Below are 25,472 nucleotides of genomic sequence, written 5' to 3' on the forward strand. Positions count from 1 at the left end.
TAGACAAAATTGTTCGTTACACAAATCTATGGATTGGAATGAGACGAGAAAATTACCAAAGGCCTCGGGATGTCCCAGACACAAATCGTGTAGAGGTGAAGGCAGTAATAGGATTGCTCTACCTGGCAGGATTACATAAGTTGTCCCGTACAAATCTAAAAGATTTATGGGCTCGAGATGGTACAGGTATTGAGCTTTTTCGCACAACGAGTCTCAGAAGGTTTCAATTTCTACTGACTGCTTTGCAGTTTGACGATTTGACAAGCAGGGCAGATCATAAAAAATCTGACAAATTCACAGCTTTTCAGGAGGTGTGGGAGGAATTCATTGAACACTGCAAATCGTATTACTCTTTGAGTGAATACATCACAATAGACGAAATGCTTGACGCCTTCCATGGCAGATGCCCTTTTCGTCCATATATAGGAAATATGCCGGCCTAATATGGTTTTAAAATATTTGCACGGACAATTGGTATACTCCGTATTGAAAGAATCTCAATAATAATATAAGAGAATAGTCCAATAAATTCTCTTATATTATTATTGAGATTCTTTCAACACGGAAAATAAAATGATTTTCATTACTTGTAATGATAAAGCCAACCAATTGGTATACGTCAGTGCCATTAGCTCAGAGTCTTCTGGCCAACCACAGACTTACTCTGGTTGGAACGATAAAGAAAAACAAACGGGAAATACCTCCCGTCTTTGTTCAAACAAAAACCAGACCGGAAGGGAGCAGCATGTTTGGCTTTGGAAATGTGTCCACGTTGTTGTCGTATGTTCCCAAGAAAAATCATGTAGTGTTGTTGTTATCGACTATGCACAACAGCGATGACATTGATGAGGAATCGGATGAGGCAGAGAAACCTGAAATATTGACCTTTTATAACCTGACCAAAGGCGGAGTGGATGTCGTTGATAAACTGAAAGCATCTTATACAGTGTCACGAACGAGCAGATGATGAACTCTGACATTGTTTTACACTCTCCTCAACGTAGGTGGCATCAACAGTTTCATAATACAACAAAACAAAGTTGACATGAGCCGTCGTTAATTTTTGAAGACACTAGCGACTGAGCTATGCCACGATTACTTGCAGTATCGCTCCTCTCTTGAAAATATTCCCCGACGAATTAAGCTGAGACTACGGGATATTCTTGGGACAGGAAGAGAAGAAGAAAGGCCTGAGAGGAATAATCAAAACCCTGGGAGAAGTGCCTTCTGTGACAGAAGAAGGAACAGAAAGACTAAGACTTTGTGTGCTACCTGCTCTCTGTACATATGCCGGGAGCACACTGTCTTCACCTGACAAGCCTGCAGTATGGGGACAGCAGATGAAGATGAAGAAAATGAAGACGACAGTTTTATTACCTAAGGATATTGTCAGCTCACGAATATAATGAGGAATGATAAATAAGTTGTCTTTAGTGAACAGTAAATCTCTAATTGCTGTTACCTTTCTATCTGTTGTAGCCTGCTCTTACCATAGCTGCCTCTGTGGATCAGTGGTAGAGTGTCGGCCTCCGGATCCCAAGATAGCGGGTTCAAACCCGGCAGAGGTAGTTGGATTTTTGAAGGGTGGAAAAAAGTCCATTTGACACTCCATGTCGTACGATGTCGACATGTAAAAGATCTCTGGTGACACATTTGGTGTTTACCCAATAAAATTCATTAAATCTCAGCCATAGACGCCCAAGAGAGTTTCGGTTTAAACGGAACGTCGAAACTGACGAGCAGACAGCCAGATGGCGTCAAATTGAAATGTCTGCACACGGTAGCTGAGGCCATACGATTATTATTATTATACCATTGGTCCGACTCGTTGGCTGAACGGTCAGCGTACTGGCCTTCGGTTCAGAGGGTCCCGGGTTCGATTCCTGGCCGGGTCAGGGATTTTAACCTTAATTGGTTAATTCCAATGACATGGGGGCAGGGTGTATGTGTTGTCTTTATCATCATTTCATCCTCATCACGACGCGCAGGTCACCTACGGGAGTCAATTAGAAAGGCCTGCACCTGGCGAGCCGAACCCGTCCTGGGATACCCGGCACTAAAAGCCATACGACATTTCATTTTCATTTCATTATACCATTGGACTGTATACCTTATTTATATGGCTGTAACTTTGTTTTGTACATATTTTTACTGATAGTTGTAAATTACTCGTACATTGTACTATACTTTTTTTTACAATTTTAATTTTGTGAATTCGGTGAATCTATGTTCTTCCCATTTCAATGTTTTTTGATGTGTGTTAAGTAGAACATAACATTAGTTATTGTATTATTTTAAAGCACTATTTAAATGTAAATAAATAATATTTGTATTTTTAATGATGAAAATAGAGAGTAAACAGCAACATAACAAAAATAAATAGCAAATTGAAATACAAAAATGATATGGAATTTTGCGCAGTCTTTTCCACTGCGCGCGATGACTGACGTTACACTGGCTCGCGCGACATCCCGAGGGTTAAAGAGTACAAAATCAAGACAATGTTTTTCACAACATATTGCAACATGTTATGACTTAAAGGATATTTAAAACATTATACTACTTTATTACATACTTATTTCATGATTTAATGGTAAATGGTAAAATTACTGCACATATCTAAGCTTCATAACACACAGCTAATTATTCTTCAACTTCCTGAACACTGTGAGGCTAGTGCTGATCGTTGTTCAACACCTCAGCTGCTTAGCATCCTTTGGAAACTCTGAATGATATTTTTTTGCCTAAAGCACTTGGCTTACTTATTTTTGTTTATAATTGGCTTTACATCACATCAACACATATAGGTCTTATGGTGACGATAGGAGCTTGCTGGAAGGAAAAACTCATGTTCAGCAGCACCATGGAAGTCCTCTTCGGGTTTAATATCACACACCAGAGGAATGGAAAGGAAGTGGCTGTGGCCTTAATTAAGGTACAGCCGCAGCATTTGTCTGGTGTGAAAATTGGAAACCATGGAAAACCATCTTTAGGGCTGTTGACAGTGGGGTTCGAACCCACTATCTCCCGTATGCAAGTTCACAGCTGCGCGCTTCTAACCACACGGCCAACTCACATGGTCTTTAACTTACTCAACAAATTTAAAGGTTGCCAGTTTTCAATGTGGGCTGCTGTAGTCACGTATCTCCTTGTCCGTGAATCAAGGGCAACGGCTGACATGCGAGGGACTCCTCAAAAACATCTTGGCGAACGAAATGGAATTCGATGGGGAGCTATCAATCATAATGGGGCTTATGGAAGAAAGAAAGTAGAACTGGCTGAGCCAGCAAAGAGGATGCATCTGGATGTGCTAGGAGTAAATTATATTCGGGTAAGGGAAGATAACAAGGAAGAGACAGGAGATTATAAAGTGTACTTGACGGGTGTTAAAAGAAAAGGACAGAGTGTAGGGTAGGGTTGTTCACCAGGAATACTATTGCACACAATATATAGTTTCTATTAGGCACGTGAATGAGCAAATGACATGGGTAGATTTGGCAGTTGCAGGAATTAGGATGAGAAATGTCTGAAGTGTATTCACCATGTGAGGGTGCAGATGAGGATGAAGTTGACAAGTTTTATGAACCATTGTGACATCATAGTCAGGATCAACAGCAAGGATAGAATAGTGCTAATGGGCGATTTCAATGTGAGAGCTGGAAATAGAAATGAAAGATACGAAAGGTTGATTGGTAAATGTGGGGAGGATATGGAAGTTAGTAGGAATGTGAAGCGTATGCTGGACTTCTATGCTAGTACGGGTTTAGCAGTTACTAACACATTCTTCAAGCATAAGGCAATTCATTGCTACACATGGGAGGGTAGGGGGATCAGATCCATAATAGACTATATCCTAACCGGCTTCAAATTAAGGAAATCTGTTAGGAATGTACAGGTTTTCCAGGGATTTTTCGAGGATACAGACCACTATTTGATCTGTAGTGAACTAAGTATCTCTAGGTCTAGGATAAAGAAAGTGAAATCTGTCTGCAAACGAAGAAGGGCAGAAACTCTCCAGAATAAGGAAATTAGACAGAAGTATATACCGGTATATAAAATAAGAGTTTTGTCTGTACATTGCTCAGAATTTGAAAAGAATGTTATTTCTGTATCGGTCATGTCCACAGTAACAAGAAAATGCACTTTTTACTTTTCCGTAATTTCTGTCTGTATGTATGTACACGCATCACTAGAAAACGGCTAAAGAGAATTTAATGAAAATTGGTATGCAAAGTCGGAGAATAAGTCGCTACAATCTAGGCTATAAATCATTTTATTCACGCTGAGTGAAATGGTAGTTTAGGGGATGGCCTAAAAGTTAAATCTAAAATATTTATATTATTAGTGGTCATATCGATAAATACAATATAACTAAAGTTACATAGAATTAAATTTCAGACCATTTATGTCTTATACATTTTTACCGTACCAGCTATAACACAGATATTCATGAATTTGTATTTTTGTTGCTAAGCCCACATCGATGCCGAGCCACGAGAAAATGGGTTAACAGAATTTAATGAAAATCGGTATATAGAGTCGAGGAATAAGAAACTACAGTCTAAGCTATAAATAATTTTATTCACGCTGGATGAAATTGTAGTTTAGGGGAAGGTGGCTGAAATTTAATTTTTAAATACCTGTTTTTGGTCCTGTTGAAAAGTACTACATAACACAAGTTGTATAGAATACAATTTCCGATCACTGATTTTTATTCAGTTTTACCGTATCATGATGAGTGGTATTTCAGAGTCGGAAGAAAACTAAATGTGAAGGCCTACAAGATCGAAAGTGCATAACATTAACCAACAATAACATTACATTGATCATTGTTTGTTGTGATGTTATTTGTCTCCTATGCTGCCTCTGTGCTCTGATAGATGGGATTACTGCTGCGTACCGCATATGACAGTATGCGTGAATATTGAAGGGAAATAGCTGGGGAGTTAGATAACTTTCTTCTTTAGCATGCCATTCCTCTGGTTCATACATTTTCTGATACAGCTGGTACGTAACACACGGGTTCCTCATAGTATTCCAGTCATTCGATCCCTACTCTAACGCGCTGTCTGAATGAGCAGTGTGCATACTTCAGGCAGAGCCTGACTTAGTAGTAGTAGTAGTAGTAGTAGTAGTAGTAGTAGTAGTAGTAGTAGTATGGCCTGGTCTAGAGTAACAATTTAGGCCTATTCCAAATTATAGCACCACAATTCACTATATAACTCAAAATTCAATCCTGAAAAGAGCCATTTCTTAAGAAAAGCTTCTTCCTCTTCACTTTTATGAAATTCTACATTCATTTTATTCCAAGTTATTAGTGAAGAGAGGGTTTCTCCTCTGGCTTGGAGGAAAAATTGCCACCAAATCAGATAGATTTTTGCGCCGCGAGTGTAGTGAATTGATATTTTTCGACTCATCGGGTACTCCTAGGAAACAGAATAGTAAAAGGGCATAGTTTTTGCCCTGGGAATCTCCACTATTTGACTCTCCCCCCACCGAAAAAACACAAAGAGTGTTCATGAATCACAGCTGTCTGCGGCTTGGTCGTTCCAGCTCTGGAAGTTTGGACTGTTAGACCGACAGTGTAGTCCTGTTCGTTAAAAGTGAGAAAATGTGTGATGTTTCATTTGATCGAGTATTTCATATGAAAACATTGCTTTTAATCGCGCCATTCCTACTGACGTCATTGTAATGCATGTTCATTTCAGTTGGGAAAACCACTAAGACAGTCTTTCTGGTAAAACGGCAGGTGCAGAGTGAGTGTCTACCATTATAATGAAGACTCCCCAACCTGATTGTGACTGATGGTATGCAAGCGGGCCTACCATTACAGTGAAAATTCCCTAACTCAGTCTTCATATGAGAAAAGATGTTTGGTGACTTCCCCGTCGCGTTTCTAGGGTAACGTTAAGAGCTATGCAATTTGATACAATCTTGCTCACAACGTGTACACTAGAATTCCGTATACAATGTAGAATTCCGTATACAATGTAGAATTCCATAGCGAAGCACGGATACATCAGCTAGTTACTGATAAATTCCGAACAGTGGACAATGAGCAGGTTCAGAATATAGAAAGAGAACGGGTGGCATACAGGGATGCTGTAGTAGAAACAGCAAGGGAATGCCTAAGAATAACTGTGTGTAATGATGGGTAAAAGCAAACATCTTGCTGGAATGATGAAGTGAGAGCAGCTTGTAAATGTAAAAAAGAGGTGTATCAGAAATGGCTCCAAACAAGGGCTGATACAGACAAGGAATTGTACACAGATGAAAGAAACAGAGCGAAATAAATAGTTGTTGAATCCAAAAAAGAAGTCTTGGGAAGATTTTGGTAATAACCCGGAAAGGCTCGGTCAAGCAGTAGGGAAACGTTTCTGGACAGTACTAAAGAATCTTAGGAAGGGGGGAAAAAGGAAATGAATAGTATTTTGAGTAATTCAGGTGAACTCATAATAGATCCCGGGAAATCACACGATAGGTCAAAGGAATATTTTGAAAAATTTCTTAACATAAAAGGGAAATCTTCCTGGTGACATCGTGAACAACCGAGCTCATGGGGAGGAGGAAAATGGTGAAATTACCCTAGATGAAGTGGAAAGGATGGTAAATATACTCCATTTTCATAAAGCAGCAGGAATAGATGAAATTAGACTTGAAATGGTGAAGTATAGTCGGAAAGCAGGAAAGAAATGGCTTCATAGAGTAATAAGATTAGCATGGAGTGTTGGTAAGGTACCTTAAGATTGGACAGAAACAGTAACTGCACCTATATATAAGTAAGGGAACAAGAAGGACTGCAACAACTATTGAGGTATATCATGGATTAGTATACCAGTCAAAGTATTGACTGGCACCTTGGAAGGGAGGGGGTGATCAGTAGTTGAGAGGACGTTGGATGAAAATCAGTGTGGTTTAAAACCACAAAGGGGCTGTCAGGATCAGATTTTCAGTATGCACCAGGTAATTGAAAAATGCTATGAGAGGAATAGACAGTTTTATGTTTTGTAGATCTAGAGAAAGCATATGACAGGGTACCGAGGGAAAATATGTTTGCTATATTGGAGGACTATGAGATTAAGGGTACTGTAGATTATTAAAATCAATCAAAGGCATTTATGTTAATAATTAGGCTGCAGTGAGAATTGATGGTAGAATGAGTTCTTGGTTCAGGGTACTTACAGGGGTTAGACAAGGCTGTAATCTTTCACCTTTGTAGTTCGTAGTTTACATGCATCATCTGCTGAAAGGTATAAATTGGCAGGGATTCAGTTAAGTGGAAGTGTAGTAAGCAATCCAGCCAATGCTGACGACTTGGTCTTAACGGCAGATTGTGCCGAAAGCCTGCAGTCCAATATCTTGGAACTTGAAAATACGTGCAATGTGTATGATATGAAAATTAGCCTTTCGAAGACTAAATTGATGTCAGTAGGTAAGAAATCCAAGAGAACTGAATGTGAGATTGGTGATACAAAGCTGGAACAGGTAGATAATTTCAAATATTTAGGATGTGTGTTCTCCCAGGATGGTTGTACACTGAATGGCTAAAAGTCAAAGAAAGACACTGAATGTGATGTTAATAACAAGTTGGTCCTCTGTGAGCCCACAAAACAGCAGCAATACGGTGAGGCGTCTACTCTACAAAGTGTTGGATTGATTCTGAAGGGATCTGGACCCACATATTTTGCTACCCACAATTGCTCTTGTGTAGTTGATGCGGGGTTCATGGAACCTACACCTGCGTCGAGAGCTGTGGATGGGGGACGTGGAGGGCCAATCCATGGCTGTAACTTCACTGAAGTACTCCAACAACCATGTGCGTGCTACCACAGAGCGGTGAGACGGCGCATTGTCCTGTTGAAATATGGCATCTCTATCAGGGTGCTCTAGGGCCAGAAAGGGATGCAGATGGTCTGAAAGAATGTCCACATAGCATGCACCTGTCAGCATTCCCTGCAGCTGGACAATGTAGCCTAATTGCGACCAATGCCCAGACCAGAACTGAGCCACCTCCCACCTGGACATAACCTTATTGACACGCAGGATCCATAGCTTCATGAGGCACCCACCACACACTCACACGCCCATCAGCTCGATACAATTGGAACCGGGATATATCGGACCATACCATACGCCGCCTTGCCGATGTTCACGGGGCCCATGCACTTGGTTGAACTCTGTGTTAAGGTGTCATCAAATTGACACGATTTGGTCGTTGACTGGTGAAGCCAATGCAGTGCAGTTGCCACCTTACAGTCCTGGTAGAAATGACTCCCAACATTCAAACCTGGCTGATCTGCTTGAGAAGTCCAGTCTAAATGACTTGTTCTTCCAGCACAGACTTATTGGCAAGATGTTCAGTCCAAAAAATACGGAGAATGCGTTGGTAAAGCAACATCTCAAAGTTCCCTATTTTTCTTTTATCTGCCTGTTTCAGTGTCCAGGTCTCAGTTGCATAGGTGGTAATGGGGAATATGGGGAACGACTGAGCCAATTGCAGTTTTATGTTATTTGGATTGTTTTGGACCGTTCATATCCTGCTCAGCTTTGTGGCCATGGCAGAGCTTCCTTGATTTCGTCAGCACTTCCTCCTGTATTAAATCATGGAGCACAAGAGGACAAATTTACGGATAAAATCGAAAACAGCTAGTGCCCTCACACTGGGTTAGTTGGCTTTTTGTCTCTGGACAACCATCGCCTTTGACTTCCTTCTATTGATTTCCACGCCATATTCCCGGTTAGTCAACACCATTTTATCCGTGAGGATATGGAGTTCCTGTTCACTGAGCGTCATAAGTCAGATCGCTGATCTTCTTAACCCCAATAGAAATTATTCCTTCAAATTCTTTGAGGATTTTTTCTCAGAGTAAACACTGAACAGGATGAGTGACAGAATGAATCCTTGTCTTATACCACCTTCCGCTCTGAAGTTTCTGGATAATGTTTGGTTGAAATGGACAGCAGCTGTGTTGCCCTGGTAAAGATTCCACACAAATGCAACCAGGTGCTGTGAGACTCCCATTTCCAGGAGAATGGCCCCAAGAAGTATCCATTTCACCGAGTCAAATGCCTTGGTGTATTCAATGAAGCAGGTGGTGGTTGTGATTATTGCTTTAATTGGAAGTACAACTGGGCAACCATCCTCTATTAACAATAATTAGAGGGAAAAATGACGCTTCAAAAAATGACTACATCGGCCTACAAAGACAAGAGCCACGAAGAGCGCGAAAATGACAATACCGTTGGGATCAAAAAGAACAAGAGTTGACCAAGAGAGGTCAGATAGGTTAGATGAAAGTGGAACCTGCACAAGTGGAGGCGATGCCAGGACTCAGCTAAGGGCCCCATCATTTGCCAACCCACACTCCCAAGTTAATAGCTGCTGGGGCCCATTTAGCTGCCTCTTTCGACAGGTAGGGGATACCATGGGTGTGACTCCACCGCCCCCGCCTACAGGGGGAATTCAATGAAGCAGTGAAGCATGCAACACTGAATTCTAAGGCCTCTTACATAATCTGCCAGACATTCAGAACAGGTACCTTCTCTAGTGATGAAGCCATACTACCGTTCAGCTATTTGTAGGATTAGAAAGTTCTTTGGCATATTGCGAAGTACACGGAGAAGAAATTTCTTTCACATGAAGGAGCTTCTTTCCTGTACTTGGAACATTCAGTCACTGAACCTTTCTTGTAAACAGTAATGGACACTGAGCGACACCATTTGTCCAGCCAGCTTCCAGTAATTCCAGCTCTGGCATTTTGCTTGATCCAAATTGATCTCTGCACTAACTCAATATATACATTATAATTCAATTTTGTCTAGGAAGCTTTCAAATCTGTGATTTAAATAGTGTCATGAAGAAGAAATTCCTATCAATCTCCGCATTTCAACTCCCTATCATCATCTTCATTTCCCGTTTCCAGCTTTCTGGGTCGTGTTGTAAATCAAGGACCTTCGTCGCTGCCTGTCTCTCCATCACTCTTCTCCTTTTTTAAGACATTTTCTGGTTTTCCTCCCCTCTTCTCTATGCACTCCCACACTGAATCTGTCCACCAATTTTGGGGTCTTTCTCGTGGTCTCTTTCCTTTTGTTTTGCTATTTCCTTTACATCGCACCAACACAGATAGGCCTAGGAATGGGAAGGAAGTGGCCATGGCTTTAATTAAGGTACAGCCCTAGCATTTGCTTGGTGTGAAAATGGGAAACCACGGAAAAGCATCTTCAGTGCTGCCGACAGTGGGGTTTGAACCCACTATCTCCCGGATGCGAGCTCACAGCTGCGAGCATCTACCCGCACAGCCAACTCACCTGGTAGGTCTCTTTTCTGTTAACTTTTCTAAAAAAGCTTTTTTTGGCACTCTCTCGTCTCTCATTCTCATCATATGCCCATACCACTTTAGCTTTTTGTTGTTTCTCTCCTATCTTGAAGTTTCAAGATTCCTGTCCTTTTCCTTATCTCTTCATTTCTAATTCTATCCTTTCTGGTCTTCCCCTCAATACATCTTAAGAATTTCATCTTCGCTGCCTGTATTCTGCTCTCCTCTCGTTTTTTTTTAGTCCACGATCCAGCTGGATAGGTTAGTATGGATTCATAATAGGTTGAATATAATACTTTCTTACATTTAATCAGGACATTTTGGTTCCACAAAATACCCCTTACACTCCCTATACCAGCATAATTTATTTCAGAGCTATACCATCATCATAATCTCAAACACCATTAATTTTAGAAAAATTATATTCTCTATTGCTTGTTGACCCATGCAAAATCTATTTTGGTACAATTTACTTGACTTAATCACTTCCCAAGTGGGAGAGAAAAGACGGTATTACTGAACTGTTGAAAGAAATACTCATGAAAGGTGGATGAGGATGAGGAGGGGCTAGTTGTAAACAGGCTTGCCAACATCAAAACATCAAGCAACACAGCACAGCAGCTCATTCTATTTCTGAGGGTGGACACAACTTGAAATATGTGTCAAAAGACCCTTACTCTGCTTTGGTTAGACAAAGCAATTGTGACAAGTCCCCTGGGAGCAGAAATTTTATGCTTCTGGCCCTCACTAACGAAGCACCAAAAGAAAGAAAGAAAGAAAGAAAGAAAGAAAGAAAGAAAGAAAGAAAGAAAGAAACAAACAAACAAACAAACAAACAAACAAACAAACAAACAAACAAATAAATAAATAAATAAATAAATAAATAAATAAATAAATAAATAAATAAATAAATAAATAAATAAATAAATAAATAAATAAATAAATAAATAAATAAATAAATAATACCGTGCCCGATTAGCTTGTGTGGGATTTGGCTCTGAATTAAGTAGGGGCTAAATGTAACCCTGCATAAGACACTGGGGTGGCGGACCTCAACCCGGACACAGCGCGTCCCAATGGCTGATAGGGGAAGTTCCTGTAGAGATGCAGGACAGGTGTGAATAAGGCAATGCCAAATAAGCACTCGCGGATCAACTGAGGTCAAGATAAAAACGATCAACGGTCTCAAATGCTGAAGAATAATCTCATTTCTCAATGGCTGAGAGGGCGGAAGAACCTAGTGGAGTCAACCACGAAAAATAATCATTTCTGACTAACAATCTGATCTTACTTTGGAATGTTATGCCTACCCTTGAAACATACAATTTTAATTGCAGAATGGAAAAGCCGCTGAAAGAAAGCACTACCCCAGGTGGCAGCTTGGAAGAGAAATCCACCATTGCCTTATGCAATGCATCGGGACCTAGGGTTCTGGGGAATTCCAACTTCTGCAATAAGGATGAGTCGGAACATCTTTGGAATCCGCCCAGATTTAAGTTTAAATATAAGTTTTTTGCAGGCACTTTGAACGTAAATTCTTTGTTGAAGGTTGGTAAACAGAAGGAATTAGAACTACTAGTAGATAGAAACGAAATTCAAATCTTAGCAGTACAAGAGACTATATTTTTGGATGAGAATGTGACAGAAACAAAAGATTATTGAATCTTTAAAGGTAACCTGCGATTAAAATTATGAAAGGAATGCCACTCTTGGGAACAGCCTTTTATGTCCATAAAAGATTATTAGACAATGTAACTGAATTCAAATCCAGCTCAGAACGGATATCTCTTTTAACAATGAACTGCAAAAATAAAAAATAAAATACTTTTATTAACTGTCATGCAAGACAGTTTTGTAAAAATAACTCTTGAAACTTCTACCAGACTTTTAAGAGTCAGTTAAAAGGGTATCAAGCGCCTAACATATGCTTCAAAGATGAAAATGGTAGACTTGGCCTAAGCGGTGCTGAGAATTGTGAAATACTTGGAAGCACTTTGATCAACTTTTAAACTGCCCTGAACCCGACCATAAGTTGGAATTCTCTCAAACTACTGAAAATCTGGAAGAAGATATACCACTCACTGCTGAAGAAATTAAAGAATTAACAATCTGAAAAATAACAAAGCTAGTGGAGAAGACTCTATAACAGCTGAACTTTTGAAATGGTTTCAGTCAAAAATCATTGAAGAGCTGCAGTTAATCTTTGAAGATATTTGGAGAACAGAGAGGATTCCAGAAGAATGGAAAGTGGCTCTAATACACCCAATGCATAAAAAAGTGGACAAACAAAAGGTTGATAAATATAGAGGCATCTCTCTTCTGCAAATTGCATACAAGGTATTCTCAAAAATATTGCTGAATAGAGTAGAAACATCACTTGACAAGCAACTGGGTGAGTATCAAGCTGGATTTCGAAAAGGTAGATCATGTTCAGAACAAATATTTAACTTAAAATCCATAATTTGCCACAGGATACTGAATTCAAAAGATATTGTTGTGACTTATAGATTTTAAAAAGGCCTTTGACTCAGTTGATAGAGAAACCATAGATAAAACAATTCATGAATTTGGAGTGAAAACTAAATTGGCAAACTTAATACGTGAAACCCTTACTGACACAATTTCAAAGGTGAAATTTATGGGTGAGATATCCAAACCTATTAAGATAAATACAGGGGTACGGCAAGGTGACAGTCTGTCACCCCCTTCTATTCAACTGTGTTCTAGAGAAAATAGTAAGAATTTGGAACGTAAAGCTTAAAGAGCATAACATTTTGCCAGTAACTTTGGGGAGAAAAAACAAAGGCATTGAAATAAATTGCCTAGCATTTGCAGGCAATTTTGCTACATTGTCAGAAAACCTAACAAGTGCAACAACACAACTCAATATCTTGGAAGAAATTGCCAACAAGACAGGTTTGAGAATCTCTGTAGAAGAAACAAAATTTATTACAAACATCAAGAATGCTCCAAAATTTTTGGCAACAGATCCTGGTCCAGTAGAAAGAGTAACGAAATTCAAATATCTGGGAGAAATAATTCAAGAAAATGGTTTAGACAAATCTGCAATAGAAGAAAGGGTACACAGGATGGAAAGAGCATGTGGTATCACAAAGAATTTTTATAACAAAAAGTGTCCATCTAAAAATCTTAAAATAAGGCACTACACTACAGTGGTGAAATCGGAATGCTTATATACAAGTGAATGCCTGGTACTAAACTATAGATTAGATAAACTTGAGGTACTAGAAAGGAGAATCATGAGAAAAATCTTAGGCGCTGTGAAAACAACAGAAGTATGGAAATTAAGATCTAATAATGAAATATATAGGAACATAGAAAACATAACAGAAACCATAAGAAAAAGGAGATTGTAGTTTTTTGGACATATTTACAGAATGGATGATTCCAGATTAACAAAAAGGATTTTCAAGTACCTTTGGGACAAAAAGGCAACAACCAGCTGGATTCAAGAAGTAAAGAAAAATTTAGAAAGAAATAATATAAGAGAAAAAGAAACTATGGACAGAGAAATGTTCAGAAAGCGGGTAGTAAGTATGGAAAGATTCCAAGGAAGATTGAACAAGAAGCCTGGTGCAGAGTGTCCAAGGACAGAAGGAAACAGGATAGTGAAAGGGTGAAAGAATATTGGAAGGAGTGGAAGAGAAAACAACAAAGTATGAAGAACTGAACTGAAATTGGCATGTGATCCTTAGCAGGCATCATCGAGTAATAATAATAATAATAATAATAATAATAATAATAATAATAATAATAATAATAATAATAATAATAATAAACTCCGCCATTGCCAGTCCCAAACCCGGGGCCTCATCTTGCAAGTAATGGGGAAGGAGGAGGGGGAGGAGTAACAACCTCGTAAAAAAAATCTGGGTCCATCTTGCTCCAGATGGTAGCAACCTGTAAGGGCCTCTGCCTAGGGTTACAGGTGAAACCTGGTCAACGATCTCGAAGGCGGATGAGGAATTTAATGTCCCAACGGCGGAGAGAGCGGAAGAACCTAGTGGAGTAAAGCACGAATAAAAAATCATTTCAGACTAACAATCCGATCTTATCTTGGAATTAATTTCCTACCTTGTACAATGGACAATTTCAATTGCAGAATGGAAAGTCCGCTGAATGAAAGTACTACCCCAGGTGGTAGCTCGGAAGAGAAATCCACCATTGCGTTATGCAATGCATCGGGACCTAGGGTTCTGGGGAGTCCCAACATCTGCAATAAGGGTGAGTCAGAGCATCCTTAGAATCCTTTCAGACTTAAATTTAAGAGGAAATTATTTGCAGGCACTCTTAATGTGAATTCCTTGCTAAAAACCGGCAAACAGAAAGAACTGGAAATTTTCTTAGATAGACATGAAATCCATATCTTAGCAACTCAAGAGACACGGTTTATGGATGAAAATGTAACAGAAACCAAAAATTATAGAATCTTTAAAGGTAAACCAAGCAATCAAAATTATGAAAGGAATGGCACTAGTAGGTACCGCCTTTTATGTCCATAAAGCAATAGTTGATAATGTTATGGAATTCAAATCTAGTTCAGAAAGGTTATCTCTTCTCACACTTAAACGCAAGAACAAAACGTATACATTTGTTAACTGTCATGCACCAATAAATGAAGATAATAGCAAGAACCCAAGTAAAACTGAAGAATTCTGGAGTCTTCTAGATGATGAAATGTCAAAAATTCCAAATCAAATGTTGTTATTCTACTAGGTGATTTTAATGCACAGATAGGCAAAGAAAAAGTTTTCAGCAAAACAGTAGGGGCATATCCAGCACACAAAAGAACAAACAAAAATGGCATAAGACTAATTAATCCCTGTAAATCCTTTCAACTAAAATTAATGTCGACCTTCTTTAAGAAACTTCCAAGAAAGGCTAAAACATGGGTGTCCCCAAATCCGATGTTAGGTGAGTTTCAGTTGGACCCTGTAGCTATTTCTCAAAAAAGTATTAAGGAAATTATGAATGTTAAAGTAATAAGAAGTGGGGAGTTTGACTCCGATCATTACCTCTCTAAAATTAAGCTAAAGCTTCTACCTTGCAGGAATCAAAGAAGGCCGAGAAAATTAATGAAATACAACATAGATAGGCTCAACATTACACAAGCAACTATAGAAAACTTTCAGGAAGACATTAAAATAACTCAGCATGGCAAATGGCCAGAATTATCTAAACAGATTAATAGTGCAGCGAAGAAAGTATTTGGATCAGTTAAAACTAAAAAGAAAGTATGGTGGAATAACGTATGTGAGGAAGCACTTATGGAAAGAACAAAAAAGTGGAAAAAATGGAAATGTTCCGGAAAGAATGAACACTATGAGCTATTTAAACAACAAAGAAAGGAAACAACAAGAATAATAAGGCAGGTTAAAAGATCTTTTGAAAAATCGCAGCTAGTAGAAAATGAGAATAATTTTGTAAGAAATAACTCCCGAAATTTCTATCAGACCTTTAAGAATAACCTGAAAGGTTATCAATCTCGGAGCATTTACTTCAGAGATGCAAATGGTAATATTGGCCTTAACAATGCCTAGAACTGTGCGATTCTGGCAGAACACTTCGAACATCTGCTGAACCGCCCTGAGCCAAATCATAAATTAGAATTTTCAGAAATTCGGGAAAATCTAGAAGCTGATTCACCTCCAACAGCGGAAAAAATAAAGGAAGCATTAAAAAATCTTAAAAATAACAAAGCTAGTGGGGAAGACTCCATAACAGCTGAACTTTTAAAATGGGCTGAACCAAAAATTATAGAAGATCTACAAATAATCTTTGAAGAAATTTGGGAAACAGAAAAGATCCCAGAGGATTGGAAAGTGGCTCTAATACACCCATTACACAAGAAGGGTAACAAGCAAGATGTCAACAACTACAGAGGTATATCTCTCTTGCCAGTTGCTTACAAGATATTCTCAACAATACTACCAAATAGAGTAAAATCGACACTGGACAGTCAATTGGGTGAATATCCAGGTGGATTTAGAGAAGGAAGATCTTGCTCCGAACAGATTTTCAACCTGAAATCTATAATTCGACACAGATTAATAAACTCCAAAGACATAGTTGTAACATTTATTGACTTTCAAAAAGCTTTTGATTCTGTTGATAGGGAAACCCTAGATAAAGTAATCCGTGAATTTGGAGTTAAAACTAAATTGGCAAACCTAATTCGTGAAACACTTACAGACACTATCTCGAAAGTAAAATTTATGGGTGAAGTATCTCGACCTTTCAAAATAAATACAGATGTCAGGCAGGGCGATGGTCTATCTCCACTCCTTTTCAATTGTGTCATGGAGAAAATTGTAAGAATTTGGAATGAAAAACTGAAAGAATCTAAAATATTGCCACTCATGCTGGGGAAGAAGAACAAAGGTGTTGCAATAAATTGCCTAGCATTTGCAGATGACTTTGCCACACTTTCAGAAAGCCTTACAGTTGCAGTAATGCAAGTCGATCTCCTTGAAAAGACAGCCAACATGACAGGCTTGAGAATCTCTGCCGAGAAAACAAAATTTTTGACGAATATAAAAAGTGCCCCAAAGTTTTTAGTAACGGATATTGGTCAAATAGAAAAGGTAAAGAAATTCAAATATTTGGGTGAGACAATTCAAGAAAATGGTTTAGAAAAATCTGGTATAGAGGAGAGGATACAAAAGATGGAAAGAGCGTACGGTATAACTAAAATACTTACAACAAAAAGTGCTTATCAAGAAAACTTAAAATAAAGCACTACAACACAGTAGTGAAACCAGAATGCATTTATGCCAGCGAATGTCTAGCAGTGAACTACAATCTTGATAAATTAGAAATATTAGAAATATTAGAAAGAAGAATTATAAGGAAAATATTAGGTCCTCTAAGAATTGCAGAGTTTTGGAAATTAAGAAGTAACAATGACATTTACCAGAACGTAGAAAACATATCAGAAACAATAAGAAAAAGGAGATTGCTATTTCTTGGACACATTTACAGAATGGATGACAATAGACTAACTAAACGAATCTTCAAGTACCTTTGGGAAAAGAAATCAACTACCACCTGGATTCAAGAAGTCAAGAAAGACCTGGAAAGGAACAACATACGAGAAGAAGAATTATTAGAAAGAAAGTCTTACAAATGGAAGGATTCCAAGGGAGGAAGGAAAAGAAGACAGGCACAAAGTGGACTGAAGACAGGAAAAAGAAACACAGTGAAACAATGAAAGAATACTGGAAGAAAAGGAAAGAACAACTAAGGAGGAACAATTGAAATTGTAACATGGTCCTTAGAAGGCCGGAACGCAATAATAATAATAATAATAATAATAATAATAATAATAATAATAATAATAATAATAATAATAATAATAATAACCCATGTGGGGATTTACCGGTTACCTCCATCGGGCGCATCCCATTGGAATTGGGGAAGCTCGCTGGCTCTGCCGCCAGCAGAGTCAGAGGGTAGTAGGGAAATAAAATACCACCGTGAAAAAAAAACTGGTCCCTTGCCAGGGTTACGGCGAAGACTGGTAAATGACCAGAAGCCAGAAAACATCTTGAGGCAACCTCTAGGGCTAACAACCCTAATTGTAAAAGGATGGGTACCCGTCCAAAGAAAAGTAAAGTCAAAAAGCATGATGGCACAACATTTCAAGAAACATACCCCAGTGGGTAAATCTGCGGATAAATCCCTCGTCGTGAACGCCACGGCGCACGAGTCTCGTTCGGATTCTGGGGGAGACTCGACATCATGCAAGAGACGAGTCGGAGCGTCTCGGTGTACCCCGAAGAGTCAAAAACTCAGGCCAAAATCTAAAACCTTTCTAGCAACTTTCAACATAAATTCACTTACACAAAATGGCAAGCTGAAAACCCTCACCAAAGCTCTTCACGAAAATCAGATATCCATAGTGGCCCTACAGGAAACAAGGTACCCAGATGAAGAGATTTTTGAATCTGAAGGCTACCGATTTTTCAAGAGCAAAGCGCAAAGAGGAATCCTCAATGGAGCTGTGATGCTTGGAACCGCGTTTGCTGTTAGAACCAAGATCCTTAAATCGGTTGCAAATTTCGAACCTGTGAATGACAGATTGTCTATACTCACAATTCAATGCGCGAACAAAACCTACGTCCTAGTTAACGCACATGCTCCTACAAACGATAAGAACAAGTCTGATCCAGGCGAAGTTGATAATTTCTGGGACCTACTGGATGAAAAATTGAACAAAATCCCCAAACGACATGTCAAGCTTTTTTGGGTGACTTCAATGCCCAACTAGGTCGTGAGCAGAAGTACAAGAAAGTTATAGGAAATTACCCTGCTCACAAAAGAACCAATCCCAACGCCAAAAGACTGGTGACCATTTGCGAAAATCACAACCTGCAGGTCATGTCGACCCATTTTCGCCATCTACCCAGAAAGCAAATGACTTGGCGTTCTCCCGTCCAAGCTCGCGGAGAGTTCCAAATTGATCATGTGCGATCTCCAGGAGAAACAGCCCTGAGATTATGAATGTCAAGGTAAAGAAAGGCATCAATGTGGCCTCAGATCATTATATGTCTCTTATCAAATTCAAACCAATTCCCGCAAACACAAGGAAGACAACCAAACAGATCACACGCTTCGACAATGATAAACTTCGGCAAAGGGTCGAGGAGTTCCAGGAGAAGGCTAGACCAAATGACTGTGACTTTAACAACGCCAAAAATCTCCTTGTTGAGGCCGCCAAAGACGTTGCAGAAATCAAGAGAAGCAAAAAGCATGCCTGGTGGAATAGTACCTGCGAATCAGTCCTCTAAGAAAGACTCAATGCGTGGAAACAGTACAACTCTACGAAATCAGAAAATGATTGGGAAACCTACAAAACCCAACGTGCCCAAGCAGCTAGGTTGTTCAGAACTGAGAAACGTAAATACGAAAAATCTCTCATTGAAAAGATAGAACAAAACTTTAGGAAGAATGAAAGCAGAGAGTACTACACAGCCTTCAAACGCAAACTCACTGGCTATAAACCACCATCTCTATGCTTTGAGCGAACGGACGGCACACTGGCGACGTCAAATGAAGAAAATTGCAGCATTCTGGCAGGTTACTTCAAGAATTTACTTAATTGCTCTAAACCGCAAAGCGCCATTGAGACCAAGGAACCCTTACTCAGGTACCCAGATTCCAGACCATCCGACAGAGATGAAATCAAGCGCCACATTGCCCGTCTCAAAAATAACAAAGCGCCGGGGGAAGACTCAGTAGTAGCAGAACTATGGAAATATGCCCCAGAAGAATCACTTGATATCTTGCAAAAGCAAATAGAAGAAATTTGGAAAAAGGAGACCCTACCCGAAAATTGGAAAATAGCTTTGATCCATCCATTACACAAAAAAGGCAGCATGAAGAACATCAACAACTACAGAGGAATATCTTTGCTACCCGTGACTTACAAAATTCTATCACTTGCCATCCTGGAGCGTTTGGAAGCACAAGTCGAACATCAAATAGGTGAATACCAAGGAGGGTTCAGAAAAGGTCGCTCAACAGCTGAACAGATCAAAAATCTCAAAACGATCATCAGATATTGTACACTAAGGTCCAAGCAGTATGTGTCTGTCTTTGTGGACTTTAAGAAAGCGTACGACTCCATTGACCGGGAAGTCCTGCTAAACATCTTAAATGAATTTGGAGTTGATTTGAAACTGCTGGCATTAATTAGAGCCACCCTGACCGATACAAAATCCAAGGTGAAGTTCCACGGATGTCTCTCGCATTCCTTTGACATCAAAACAGGAGTCCGACAAGGTGATGGGCTATCCCCGATACTCTTCAACTGTGTTCTTGAAAAGATCATCAGAACCTGGCGGGTGAGATTACAGGAAACCAACTACAGTCCATTGAGAATAGGAACCAAATCTAAGGGGATCGCAACAGACTGCTTAGCATTTGCCGATGATATTGCTGTTCTCTCAACCGACATAGAAACCGCTAGAGCTCAAGTTGAAATTTTAAAGAAAATTGCCGAACAAACTGGTTTGCAGGTATTGTTTGAGAAAACAGAAGTAATGACTAACATCAAAGAGGCTCCACCAAAACTCCATACAAAATACGGGGACATCAGCCGAGTAGACAAATTCAAATACCTGGGTGAGATCATCATGAAAAATGGACTGGACAAAGAAGCACTTCAGGAGTACGCAAACTGGAAATAGCCTACCAAACATCCCGCACAATCTACAACAAAAAATGCCTTTCCCAAAACACCAAGATACGTCACTATGAAACAGTTCTGAAGCCAGTAGTTCTATATGCAACCGAAACCCTGTCTCTAAATGCCAACAAAGGACTCCTTGAAGAACTGGAGAAAAGAGAACGCAAAATTGTGAGAGGAATCTTGGGATCAAAGTACAGAAATGGAATCCACCATAAGAGATCCAACAAGGAAGTCTACAGCAAAATAGAGAAAATTACCGACACAATTAGAAAAAGACGGGCACGATTTTACGGTCATCTGAAAAGAATGGACAGAAGAAAGTTAACTAAAGAAATCTTTCACTTTTTTGATTCAAACCCCAAAACTACAATTCCCTGGTTTAGAAATACCAAAGAAGACATGCAAATGCTACATATCTCAGCTGAAGACGCCTTTAACAGAGATCTCTTCCGCAAGAAAATATTGACCAACGGGCTAAACCGAGACGAGCAACCGAAGAGAAGACACGGTGCCCCTTGAACAGAGGAGCATAAGCAGGCCCACTCACAAAGAATGAGGGAAATCTGGGCTCTAAAGAAGGCCAAGTTCAGTGTCAAATGCAACAAGACTTAACGTGGTCCTTGATGGCCCCAGCGAATAATAATAATAATAATAATAATAATAATAATAATAATAATAATAATAATAATAATAAGAACAACAACAACAACAACAACAACAATAATAATAATAATAATAATAATAATAATAATAGCAGCAGCAGCAGCAGATGAATTCACACAAGTGTTGTTCACAATCCTTTTGTGTTCCGGGATGCGGTGTACAAGAGTCGAACCTTTTTACGAATGTTTATGAAGGTGATATTGCTATCCATTGGACAGATGAGTTAGGGATTGTAATAATTTACCAAGAGATATCTTCAATAAATTTCAAAATTCTTTGCAATTATTTAAGAAAACATGCACCGTGTGTGATGATATAACTTCTATGGAAGTTAGTTATACGGAATGTAGCTAATTAGAACTCTTTGGATGTTTAATGCTCTTTGACATATTGTTAACCTAGTTCACATATTACATAACATAGTGTCTCATACCTATATGCTGAGATTTGTTTAATAAAACTTACATAAATGTCAACAGTCATTCCTAATCCTTTTTTAACCCCATGCAATCTTCGTATAGTTGGGGAAGTGTGGGATCTGGTAAATGCAGCACGGGTGCAGTGATCGTTACCAGTGGAATACTGTGTAGGAGAGATACCGACTGGAGGGTGATTGGGGATTTAAAAGAGACTATGGAGTGGGTATGTGGGAAACTAGGAGTGAGATTTCTAGATCCTAATGGGTGGGTAGGAGATATGGATCTGCGCTCAGATGCCCTTCACTTCAACAACAGTGGTACGTATAAGTTAGGAAATTTGTTTGGAAGGGTTATAGGGAGGTATATTCAGGGAAACGGGGTGGTCTAGAGAGCGGTGGCGATGGTAAAACCAAATGAGCTCTATACAGAAACCGAAGTAATAGATCGTATTAGTGATCATAAAGCTGTTTTAATAATAATAATAATAATGTTATTTGCTTTACGTCCCACTAACTACTTTTAACGGTCTTTGGAGACGCTGAGGTGCCGGAATTTAGCCCTGCAGGAGTTCTTTTACGTGCCAGTAAATCTACCGACACGAGAGTGACGTATCTGAGCACCTTCAAATACCACCGGTCTGAGCTAGGATCGAACCCGCCAAGTTGGGGTCGGAAGGTCAGCGCCTCAACCATCTGAGACACTCACCCCGGCTGAAGCTGTTTTAATCGTAGTTAAAAATAAATGTGATAGAAAGGAAGGTCTTAAAAGTAGGACTATTAGGCAGTACCATATGGCTGATAAAGCAGGCAAGAGAAAATTTTTAAAAAGTAACTACGATCGGTAGAAAACGGTAAATAAAAATGCAAACAGACTCTGGGATGGGTTTAAAGCAATTGTTGAGGAATGTGAAAATAGGTTTGTACCTTTAAAGGTGGTAAGGAACTGTAAAGACCCACCTTATTATAATAGAGAAATACAGAGACTAAGCAGGAGGTGCAGACTGGAAAGAAATAAGAGTTAGATATTGCAGTGGAAGTAAGGAGAAATTTAAGGAACTTACTAGGAAATTGAATCTAGCAAAGATGTCAGTTAAGGATAACATGATGGCAAGCATAATTGGTGGTCATACAAATTTTAGTGAAAAATGGAAGGGTATGTATACGTACTTTAAGGCAGAAACAGCTTCCAAGTAGGAATCATTAATGAACAAGGGGAGTGTGTATGTGAGGATCTTCAAAATGCAGAAGTATTCAGTCAGCAGTATATTCCCCCTGTGGGTGGGGGCGGTAGAATAACACCCACGGTATCCCTGCCTGTCGTAAGAGGCGACTAAAAGGGGCCTCAGGGGCTCTGAACTTTGGAGCGTGGGTTGGTGACCACGAGGCCCTAAGCTGAGTCCTGGCATTGCTTCCACTTACTTGTGCCAGGCTCCTCACTTTCATCTATCCTATTCGACCTCTCTTGGTCAACTCTTGTTCTTTTCCGACCCCGACGCTATTAGGTTTGCGAGGGCTAGGGAGTCTTTCATTTTCACACCCTTCGTGGCCCTTGTCTTCCTTTGGCCGATATCTTCATTTTTCGAAGTGTCGGATCCCTTCCATTTTTCCATCTGATTAGTGTTTAATAGAGGATGGTTGCCTAGTTGTACTTCCTCTTAAAACAATAATCACCACCACCACCACCACCACCACTCAGCAGTATATAAATGTTGGTTACAAGAATATTGTCCAGATAGCGTTGGTGACTAATGCTAAAAAAAGTATTAAAATGTACAAATGATAACAATGACATACACAATAAGATACAAAAGTTGAAAACTAGAAAAACAGTTGGAATTGATACGATTTCTGGGGATATACTACAGACAATGGGTTGGGATATAGTACCATATCTGAAGTACTTGTATGATTATTGTTTGCATGAAGGAGTTATACCAAATGAATGGAGAGTTGCTATAGCAGACCCTGTGTATAAAGGAAAGGATGATAGACATAAAGCTGAAAATTACAGGCCAGCAAGTTTGACATGCGTTGCATGTAAGCACTGGGAAAGCATTCTTTCTGATTATATTAGACATGTTTGCAAAATTAATAACTAGTGTCTTTACATCGCACCGACACAGATAGGTCTTATGGCGACGATGGGATAGGAAAGGCCTAGAAGTTGTAAGGAAGCGACCGTGGCCTTAAGGTACAGCCCCAGCATTTGTCTGATGTGAAAATCAGAAACCATTGGAAAACCATCTTCAGGGCTGCTGACAGTGGGATTCGAACCCACTACGTACCGGATGCAAGCTCACAGCCACGCGCCTCTAACCGCACGGCCAACTTGTCCGGTAGGTTCAATAGAAGAACTTTAAGAAAGTTTATTCCACTGAAGCTCAACTTGTAGGATTCCAGCAAGATATAGCAGGTATCTTCGATTCAGGAGGTCAAATGGACTGTATCGCGATTGACCACTCTAAAGCATTTGACAAGGTGGAACATGGGAGACTACTGGCAAAAATGAGTGCAATTGGACTAGACAAAAGTGTGTGTGAATGGGTTGCAATATTTCTAGAAAATAGATCTGAGAGAATTAGAGGAAGTGAAGCTTTATCTGACCCTGTAACAATTAAGAGGGGAAAACCAAACTAAACCCCAAACCCCATGGCACTACAGCCCTTGAAGGGCGTTGGCCTAGCAAGCGACCGCTGCTCAGCCCGAAGGCCTGCAGATTACGAGGTGCCGTGTGGTCAGCACGATGAATCCCCATGGCTGTTATTCTTGGATTTCAAGATCGGGGCCGCTATCTCACCATCAGATTGCTACTCAGTTCTAATCACATAGGCTGAGTGGACCTCGAACCAGCCCTCAGGTCCAGGTAAAAATCCCTGACCTGGCCGGGAATCGAACCAGGGGCCTCCGGGTAATTAAGAGGGGAACTCCTCTCTATAGACATGGAATGACATTAGTAGACGAATAAGTTTGAGTGGTGTATTTAAACGTAGGAAAGATGAAGATAAAATTGGAATTCAAGGGGACAAATTGGGGCAAATATTGGACCTTTATGTTTTCTTATATATAAATGATATGAGTAAAGAAGTGAAATCAGAGATAATGCTTTTTGCAGATGATGTTATTCTGTATAGTGTAATAAATAAATTACAAGATTGTGGGCATCTGCAAAATGACCTTGATAATGTTGCGAGATAGACAGCAGGCAATGGTATTATGATAAACGGGGTTAAAAAAACAGGTTGTGAATTTCAGAAATATGAAAAGTCCTCTAAGTTTTAATTACTGAATTGATGGGGTCAAAATTCCTTATGGGGATCACTGCAAGTACCTAGGTGTTAATATAAGGAAAGATCTTCATTGGGGTAATCAAATAAAAGGGAATGTAAATAAAGGATATAGATCTCTGCACATGATTTGAGGGAGTTTAGGGTAAGGATGTAAAGAGAGGGCATATAAGTCTCTGGTAAGACCCCAACTAGAGTATGGTTCCAGTGTATGGAACCCTCGCCAGGATTACTTGTTTCAAGAACTGGAAAAAACAAAAAAACAAAAAGCAGCTTGATTAGTTCTGGGTGATTTCCGACAAAAGAGTAGCATTATAAAAATGTTGCAAAGTTTGGGCTGGGAAGACTTGGGGAAAAGAAGATGAGCTGCTCGACTAGGTGGTATGTTCTGAACTGTCAGCCAAGAGATGGTATGAAATGACATTAGTAGACGAATAAGTTTGCTGCAATAAATTCTATTATTAATAAGTTTGAGTGATGTCTTTAAACGTAGGGAACATTATAATATGAAGACAAAATTGACATTCAAGGGGACAAATTGGGGCAAGTACGGTATTCGTTTATAAGACGGGAGTTAA

At 39.5% G+C, this 25,472-nt stretch overlaps 1 protein-coding gene across 2 annotated transcripts in view; it reads right to left on the reverse strand.

The window, feature by feature from the left end:
* TAF1C-like (TATA box-binding protein-associated factor RNA polymerase I subunit C-like) overlaps window positions 1-25,472 on the reverse strand; it is a 103,953-nt gene that overhangs the window by 76,862 nt on the left and 1,619 nt on the right. The window lies entirely within an intron of this gene.

Source organism: Anabrus simplex, chromosome X (genome assembly GCF_040414725.1).
Source record: "Anabrus simplex isolate iqAnaSimp1 chromosome X, ASM4041472v1, whole genome shotgun sequence".
In the NCBI taxonomy this organism is placed as follows: Eukaryota; Metazoa; Arthropoda; class Insecta; order Orthoptera; family Tettigoniidae; genus Anabrus; species Anabrus simplex.